We start from the raw sequence: 8,463 nt of genomic DNA on the forward strand, positions 1-8,463 counted from the left end.
ATAATGTATAGATAACTAGAAATGATTTGAAGTAAGTGATAATCATTAAAGAATAGTTGTCTGTACGTTTGACTTGCAGGATATGGGAAAACAAATTACATATTATAAATTTATATCTAGAGGAATTGTTCAAAGAAACTTTTGACTCTATCATAAGAGCATAATATTCAAAAGGTTCTAGAACAATCCAATGTGGTATACTGTGAACCCGTTGATATTCCCGTGTTAAATGACGAATTATTGAGCCAAAAGAGATATGTCCCAAAACTTAAGCTCGAAGTAGAAAAATGTCAAAAGTTACCTATTCAGATGCCATCAGATGTATTATGCATGCTATAGTGCGTACATGCCCAGATATTTATTTTTGTTATTAGGTTGGTTAGTTGATATAAATAAATATTGAAAAGAGTACTAAAAACTGTATGTAGAATTTTAATATTATTTTTAAAAGGCTCTGTGAACAATTGATTATGTGATTAATGATCGAACTTGCGTGTGATTGGCTATTGAGATGCCAGTTGGAGAAAGAGTTTAGAGCAACACAAATTAAATTACGGCTATGTTTTTTTACTCCAAAAGAGCCCATATATTAGAGCGATAAGAAACAGAGATGCGTAGCTGTATCCACATCGGAAACCTAGTATATAGCATGTTCAGTAAATATGTAAAAAACTGTTTGGTTAAGAAGATTTTTCGTGAATCTGAGTAAACATGACAATATTGTTGGAGCAATAGTTGTCTGTTGAAATAAAAGATCCTGAATTTTTATAAGATAACCAAAACATATCGACGTTAGATGCAACATAATAAGTTACTCTATTTTCAAGAGGGAAATAAACGTACAATATAATTCTACACATTGTGTAGTCACTAATCCTTTGACCAAGATTTTTCTAAGAAACGTATATATTGCACATGTTAAATTTCTTGGATTGCGTAGACTATGATTGATAAGTGTTGAGTTTATATATTGTATTAGTGACACAACGTCGAAAACCATGAATTTAAGTTCATTTTATGTTTTGAATTTGCATCCCGAAATTCTTGGGTTTTCACTGCATACACATCGTTTTTAGCTCAATAAGATTGTAATGTTACACAAGTTAGAGATTGGCTCACTCACACGAGCAATCGTTTTTGGCGTTGAGAGAGCGAGCAAAGATGAAACATTATTCTTGAGAAATGTGATGTTGAGAGAGGACACTAATGGGAGACAAATTTCTTAGGAAAAAAATTATTAAAGTAAAAATGTCGCCTTGATGATTGATCAAGATGAGGTCATGAATAGATACATTTGAAAATGACCGATTTGGATTTTTCACGTCCAAATAACTTATGAATGTCAGATATGAGTTTTTAATATAGATAAATACCTACAAGTGTGAAGATGATTAAGGACTCAGGCAGGCACTGCATGTAGCGATTGAACTAAGATCTGTACAATGTTATGAATGACATTTGAGAAAACACACACTGTACCACATGATTCATACCATGTTTGCATAAGTAAGACGACCACTTAAAGTAGTGAGAGGGTGAATCCCTGCTCCCTCACTGTATGAGACTTTATGAGATTACCTCATATTTGTACCCTTTAACTTTTTATTGTTATTCGATATTTACTCTTAGTGTTACTATCTTAGCTTGGAACCTATGACCACCATGATTCGGTCTATGGAACATGATTAGAAAAGTAGCTAAGTTTAAATTGAGAATTTCGAGTAGAAGAGAAAGACTTACATGTTATGTGTGTCCATTAGCTGGCCGATCATGTCACTCATATAGAGATTGGACTTGATCATAGATACATAAGAAAATAACACAATGATAAATGAAAGATTAAAGAGAGCTAGTGTTATCGAATAAGTTTAGGGTGCTACGAGTCTAACGCTTCATTTTTGTTTTATTCGGGTTGAAGCGGCTATGCTATTCCTAACAGATGTATAATATTTAGCTCTCAAGTGCAGGTTGCTCGCGAGGTCGCATGACATATTTGCAAGTATGAAACATACTGCTATATGGGATTTCTGTGGCTAAGTATTTGGTTTGGGTCTTTTGTCATGTGTGAATGAGAGATATTGGATATGGGTCTACCCATGATAGGTCGACCCGACTCGATTTTGTTAACTGCCAAAAGCTAGTTACTGGTGGTTAATAATAGGCAGTTAGACTCTTATATAAAGTCCTAACTGTCTCTCAAAAGTGATGCACGCCACTTTTGAAAAGGGAAAAATTCTCCACCCAATACAAATGCCCAGATCCTGTCTCCTAAAATGCAAAGTAATACGTAGGCATAGTCTTGGCCACGGTTCATGAACCGGTGGTTTCAGTTTGAAATCATCGGTTCACAGTTCGAAAAATTAAGGACCTTGAATCAAAACTGTAATAAGACGATTTGTAACCGATTCAGAACCGATGATTATGGTTCATGACCTTAGTTCAGAATTGACAGTTTTGGTTCGAAATTGACATTGAACCGTCAATTCTAATACATGATCTTGATTTAATTTTTAAATTATTAATTACAATAATTGAAAATTAAAAGAAAAGTTTGGACATAATTTTTCAATTAAGCTTTCTACGTGTCTTCCTAGGGTTTAGAATAATCAAAACTTACGTGGTTCTCTTACCTTTGTATATCTAATAGTTGGCAGTATCTCCTTACCTTATCATTCACTACCACTATCTTGACTATTATTTCCCGTTATTGAACTATCCATAGTTAAATAAAGTGATTCTTCATTGAAGTCCACTTTTATATCTTGTTGGCGTAATTCGACTCTTGTCCAATTGTCCATGTATACTTGGGCTTCAATAGATTCGGTAGCCAAACTTGATCGCCTCTCATCCAATATATTACCCCCTTGACTAAAAGTTTGTTTTACTAGACAGTTTATACTGGTGCTGTCAGGACTTGTTTAGCAATAGCTGCTAATATTGGAAAAGTTGATGCATGTCGACTCCACCATTCTAGAACTAGAAAGTCTTTACTTATATTGTTGTCACCAAACTCAAAAATAGTAGTTAAATAAATATCAAGCTCTGAGGTGGAGTCTAATGTTCCTCTTGGTCTTTTTCCCCCTTGTATCATAATACGATAATCATAACTCATATTTTAGGTTGATGATGGGGCAATAGGTGGTAGAGAGGAAGAAGAACCACCTTAGTTACCATAAATTAATGAATATTCAGTATAAATTTCTTTAATTAAATTCATAATATTAGTTACAGTTAATGAAATATTAACTTCATCCTCACAATCTAATTGCAAACATTCATAATATAATATCAAATAATTTGTGACACCATCTAATTTAAATTTAGGATAAAAAAAAGTAACAAGAAAAATTTCTGGAATTGTTTTATAGTAAGTTAACCATTTTGTTTTCATTAAAAAAATAGCTTCTTGTAGAATAATATTTTGTTCAGCTTCTTGTAAAGCCTCAATAATATTAACGACTTCATTTAAAAACAAATAAGAAGTGAGATAATAAACCCTACTTAAAGTATAAGTTGCATTATTAAAATTTCTTAATACATTTAAAATTGTTTTACAAATATCCCAATGTTGAGGATATAATGTAACTTGTGGCACATGTGAAATAAATGAGTATAATAAATCCCTATAATCAAAAGACTCATTGAGTAATTCATATATTGAATTCCAATGAGTCGGCAAGTCTTTAGGAAATCTTTTTGGTCTTCTATTATGTTGTTTACAAAATTTACCCAATTCTTTTATAGTTTGGGGATATGTCCATAAAAATGAAATTATTGTTTTTATTGGACTAATATAATTATTAAGACAATGTAAACTATTATATACACATAAATTTAATACATGACATGCACATTTAATATGAAAAAATCTACCACCTAAATTAGTTTTACAAATTTTAATTAAATCATTTATTGAGGCAATATTTGAATGTGTATTATCAAATGAAATTGAAAAAAATTTATAAAGTAATTTATATTTTTTTAATATTTTTTTAATTATTCTATAAATATTATCGGTCGTATGTCGGTCATCAAATATCTTAAATGCTAAAATTCTATTTTGTAATTGAAAATTGTCATCCATCCAATGACAAGTTATATCTATATAAGAGTGAACTTGCCAATTGTCACTCCAAATATTACTACATATAGATATACACCCATCAAAATTTGTAAAAAATTGAATTAATTTTCTTTTTTGTTTTTATATAAACTAAATAATGTTCTTTTTAATTTGTTTCTTAGAATAGTTTTATGTGCAAGATTTAAAGCAGTTTTATAATAATTATTAAAACTTAAATTTTCACCAAAACTAAATGCTAAATGATCTATTGTTACCATTTTTGTAAATTCTTCTTTACTTTGATTATCACTATACATAAATAAAGATTTGTATGTAGAACCATACCCGGTTATTTGTGTTTGGCTTCGACTTTGCCCCATTTTTTCCAGATGCTTTGACTCCAAGTGTTTTTTGAATGTCCCATATTTGAATTTATAAATTTGCCTACAATAATTGCAACCAACTTCGAAATTACCATCTTCCTTTTGTATTTTCTTAAAATGAATTTTGAAAATATCAGATGTAAGAATTTTTTAAGAGTGTTGTTCTATCTCCATCTGTTGTTGATGTTGTTGTTGTTGCTCCACCTCTACATATTGACTTTCGCTTTCTTATGTTGAAAAATCATCTATAAATTGATTTTCATTCACATTTGATATAGTGAATATTGACCAAATCTCTTATTACTAGAAGAATTTTCACTACTTACTATTTTTTTATAATAAATAAAATTAATTATATAAATAAATTATATGATTAATTATGAAAGATAATAAAAAAAAATTAATAATAGAAATAAATTTTATAATTAATTATGAATTGTATAATAAAAATAGAAATAGGAATAAATAAAAAATTAAGTAAGAATTTAATTAAATTTGAGAGAATTTGATTGAAAAATTAAAAGAATATTAAAAATTGAAAGAATGAGAATGAAAGTTTGAAGGATTGAGTGAGAGAGTAGAGAGATTGAAATTTGATGGGTATATATATAGGAATTTTTTTTTTTAAATTTTAAAAAATTGGGGGTGAAAATGAAATTAAAAACAGTTACAGGGAACCATTGGTTCATTTATTAAATTTAAAAAATAAAAAAATTCAAAAAAAATTTAAAATTTTCGATTAAGTATAGTAAACCACCGGTTTATATGTCAGTTCATAAATCGAATGTGAACCAACGGTTTTACGGTTCAAAATTAGGTAAACCAAAACTGAACCGCTAAAATCTGGTTTCTGTTCCAATTCAATCCGGTTTCAGGTTTACCGGTTTCAGTCCGATTTTATCTAGGTCTACATAGGCAAATGACGTTGTAGAAATAAACTAACGTCAATATCTTGCATAGTATTTGAAGACGCTTCATCGAAAATTGAAACGGGTACGCAAATCCTTATTCACAGATTTCACAGAATTTGATCCCGAAATGTTTAATTATTCCCAACATTATGATTGAGGTAGAGTGTGAATTTGGATGGTGTGATATTGGAATTTGCCTATAATTTTTTTTCTGTTTTATACAGATGGTGTTCAAATTATGAGAGGTTAACCGAACACACCCGTTTCATATTCGTATCAAAATTACTCAATCTAAAGCCCTTTTTTAACTTGTATCGCATTTAGTTAATAAACTGTACCGCAAATTGCTAGCTCTACATTAGATGATTCTACCACATCACCTTTATGTTCTAGGATACAAGAAAATCCAGAAAAAACGAATTTTCCATTTAAACTAACAAGTAGTGAATACTATTGTGCTAATTTACCAAAACTGAAATCTATGTTTGCGTCTCTCTTGCTAATAACAGAGCTAGCAAGGAATTTTCAACTTCATCCGAAACTGCCATTTTAATTGTCTTCCTAAGAGCAAACCAGGCATAACAAATAAAACCAATGTTATCCTCACATTATAACATGAATGAAAACTCTACTTAATTATCCATTGGCTAAGAAACACTGCAATGGAATATTTTTTGGGAAAGTACAGCTTTTGGCTGAATGATCTCCCAACTTTCCTCCACCATTTCTTTTTAACATACTCAGAAATCTCCCCACCTGACCTAAGAGTCAACCAAGCCAGAAATTTCCGCTTTAATTAAAAACTTTCACACTGAGGTTTATACAGTTCTCTTTTCCTCTTCTTTTTTTTTTTTTTGGAAATATATACATATGTACAGATGACATTTCTTTTAATTTTCTACTAAACACTGTGGTTAGTGGATTTACGTGGTAAGCGACTGTTGAGGTTCAACCACAGTGAGAAATACAGTAACCTGGTCATTCGATGAACTAACTATGAAGTTGAACCACTAAAATTAGATTGTTCCTATAAGAAAAAAAGAAATCCCAGGAATATAGCTCAATCTCAAAGAATTTTAATTGGTATAATGTTTACTTCAAGAGGACTTGATGCATGGTTTGCCACTTGACCATTTTGCCCAGCCTCTTCAGAAAGAGGGGATCCAGAATGATTGCCATCCATCAACTTAGAAGAACTCCCACCAATCTTGTCTTGCTGTGCAGGAACATCAGGGCAGGGAATGGCAGGCAAGAAGCACAGCTCTGCTTGTGGCAAGGAATGGCACGCCAGGAACCACCAATCCTTATCGGTCGTCATAATGTCAACTTCTTCATCTTCATTAACATCTGATTCCTTGACTTGCATTCAGATGTATGAACATTTTTAAAAACATGGATAAGAGCAAAAGATCTGCTCAGCTGATCTCTTTTACTTGTTTACCTTTTCAGTTTCAAGAATTAAATCAAATTCATCTTCGCGTTCCACGTATTCTTCATTTTCCTCAAGCTCTTTAAAATCCGGGGCAAACGCACTCCAGTTCTCAGTATAATCTTTGGCCCAGATATAAACCCAGCCAGTCAAAGAAACAGGAACAATAATAGGATGAACAGGATGCCATGCTAGATCTATCAATGCTTCCTTAGGACCTTCAAGAATTTTCACAAGGTGCCGGGCCCTGTCCCATATGAAAATCTTGCGTTCCCCTTTGCTTGCAGAACCACCAATTCTCCACCCACCATCACCACTGAAACATGGGGCTTTCCAATGCATCTTGGTGATGGTATCTTGAAACTCACGGAATAGTGCCAAGCACTTTGATCCAACCAATTCAGCTTCTCAACACTGTCTGTCTCATCAATAGTCCTGTCAAGGTCATCAAGGGCTCCGAGTACATTTTTTAATGGCAGAAGATTGTCGTATATCCTGATAGTCTGATCATTCGAATTTGTGAGATACTGCCCATTCCTGCTGAATACTATATTTTTTATCACAGCACACCCAGAAATAGGAACCCAGGCACACAGTTTATTGCTATTGTAATCTATTATAAGTATTTCCCCTTTGGAATTGCCCATATAAACAAGATCTCCATGCTTGTTGAACCATGCAGCAGTAGGAGTGAAGGGAGGAGTTCCCTCTGAATATTTGTTCCGTGACGGAGGAGCAACTCCATTACTAATGTCAGAAACTGTAACTGGAGTGTTCTTGTGTCTCCTGTATTTAAGTCAACAACCATGGGAGCAGATGAGAGTGGCAAGCCAAGCAGATAGATGGAGTAGATGAACCAGGATCTAGACGAGCTTGCAGTATGATTTGCTGCAGAACAATGCGGGTAATCCTTTCTCCCTTAAGGACATCCCAAAGTGTTAACGATTTGTCTGCAGCAGAGACAAGAATACGATGACCATACTTTGACCAGCAGACTCTTGTTGTGGCAGCGACACATTCTTTATCAGGAAGCTCCTTTGCAATTTCTCTGGTCTCAAAATCCCAGATAACGCAGCTCCCATCAGAGCATCCAGCTGACAAGAATAAGGGAACAAGTCTAAACAGTGAGCAGGAAATATCATAGAATATCCCCAAGTGATTCTGACATAAGTTTCTTCAACCACCCAAAATTCGTACAGTTGACTGAACTGAAGTATATATGAAATAACCATAACATTTAAAGAGGCAACTAGTAAATAAAGGGAAAAGTTGTTTCCACACTTATTGCTCACTGAGAAGTTACAGATCAACAGCATGATCACATCTTATCCAAACATCTTGCAAAACTTGCTGTGCAATGACGAGTGTCCAATGGTAATTATGGCTTTCCAAAACTTTCTCTTTTTATGCTGATACACATAGTAAGATACTTTCTCTTTTTATGCTGATACACATAGTAAGATAGGTAAATATCATGTTTAAAGTACCTACCAAAATCGAGAACCAAAGTATTTTATATATCTAAAAACTATTCTCACAACCAGAATTACTTTGAAGCAATATGACTTTAGAACTTATCAGACGCCTGGAATTGGCAGCTGTTGTAAACTGTTCTACCCTTACCATTATTTCGAGCATCTCAAAATCCCAATTGCACTTACCACATTCACTGCCCAT

At 32.8% G+C, this 8,463-nt stretch overlaps 1 pseudogene; it reads right to left on the reverse strand.

Moving 5' to 3' along the window:
* Positions 1–6,280: 6,280 nt before the first annotated feature.
* LOC123193171 lies at positions 6,281–8,463 on the reverse strand (annotated as a pseudogene).

This window comes from Mangifera indica, chromosome 12 (genome assembly GCF_011075055.1).
Source record: "Mangifera indica cultivar Alphonso chromosome 12, CATAS_Mindica_2.1, whole genome shotgun sequence".
NCBI lineage: Eukaryota > Viridiplantae > Streptophyta > Magnoliopsida > Sapindales > Anacardiaceae > Mangifera > Mangifera indica.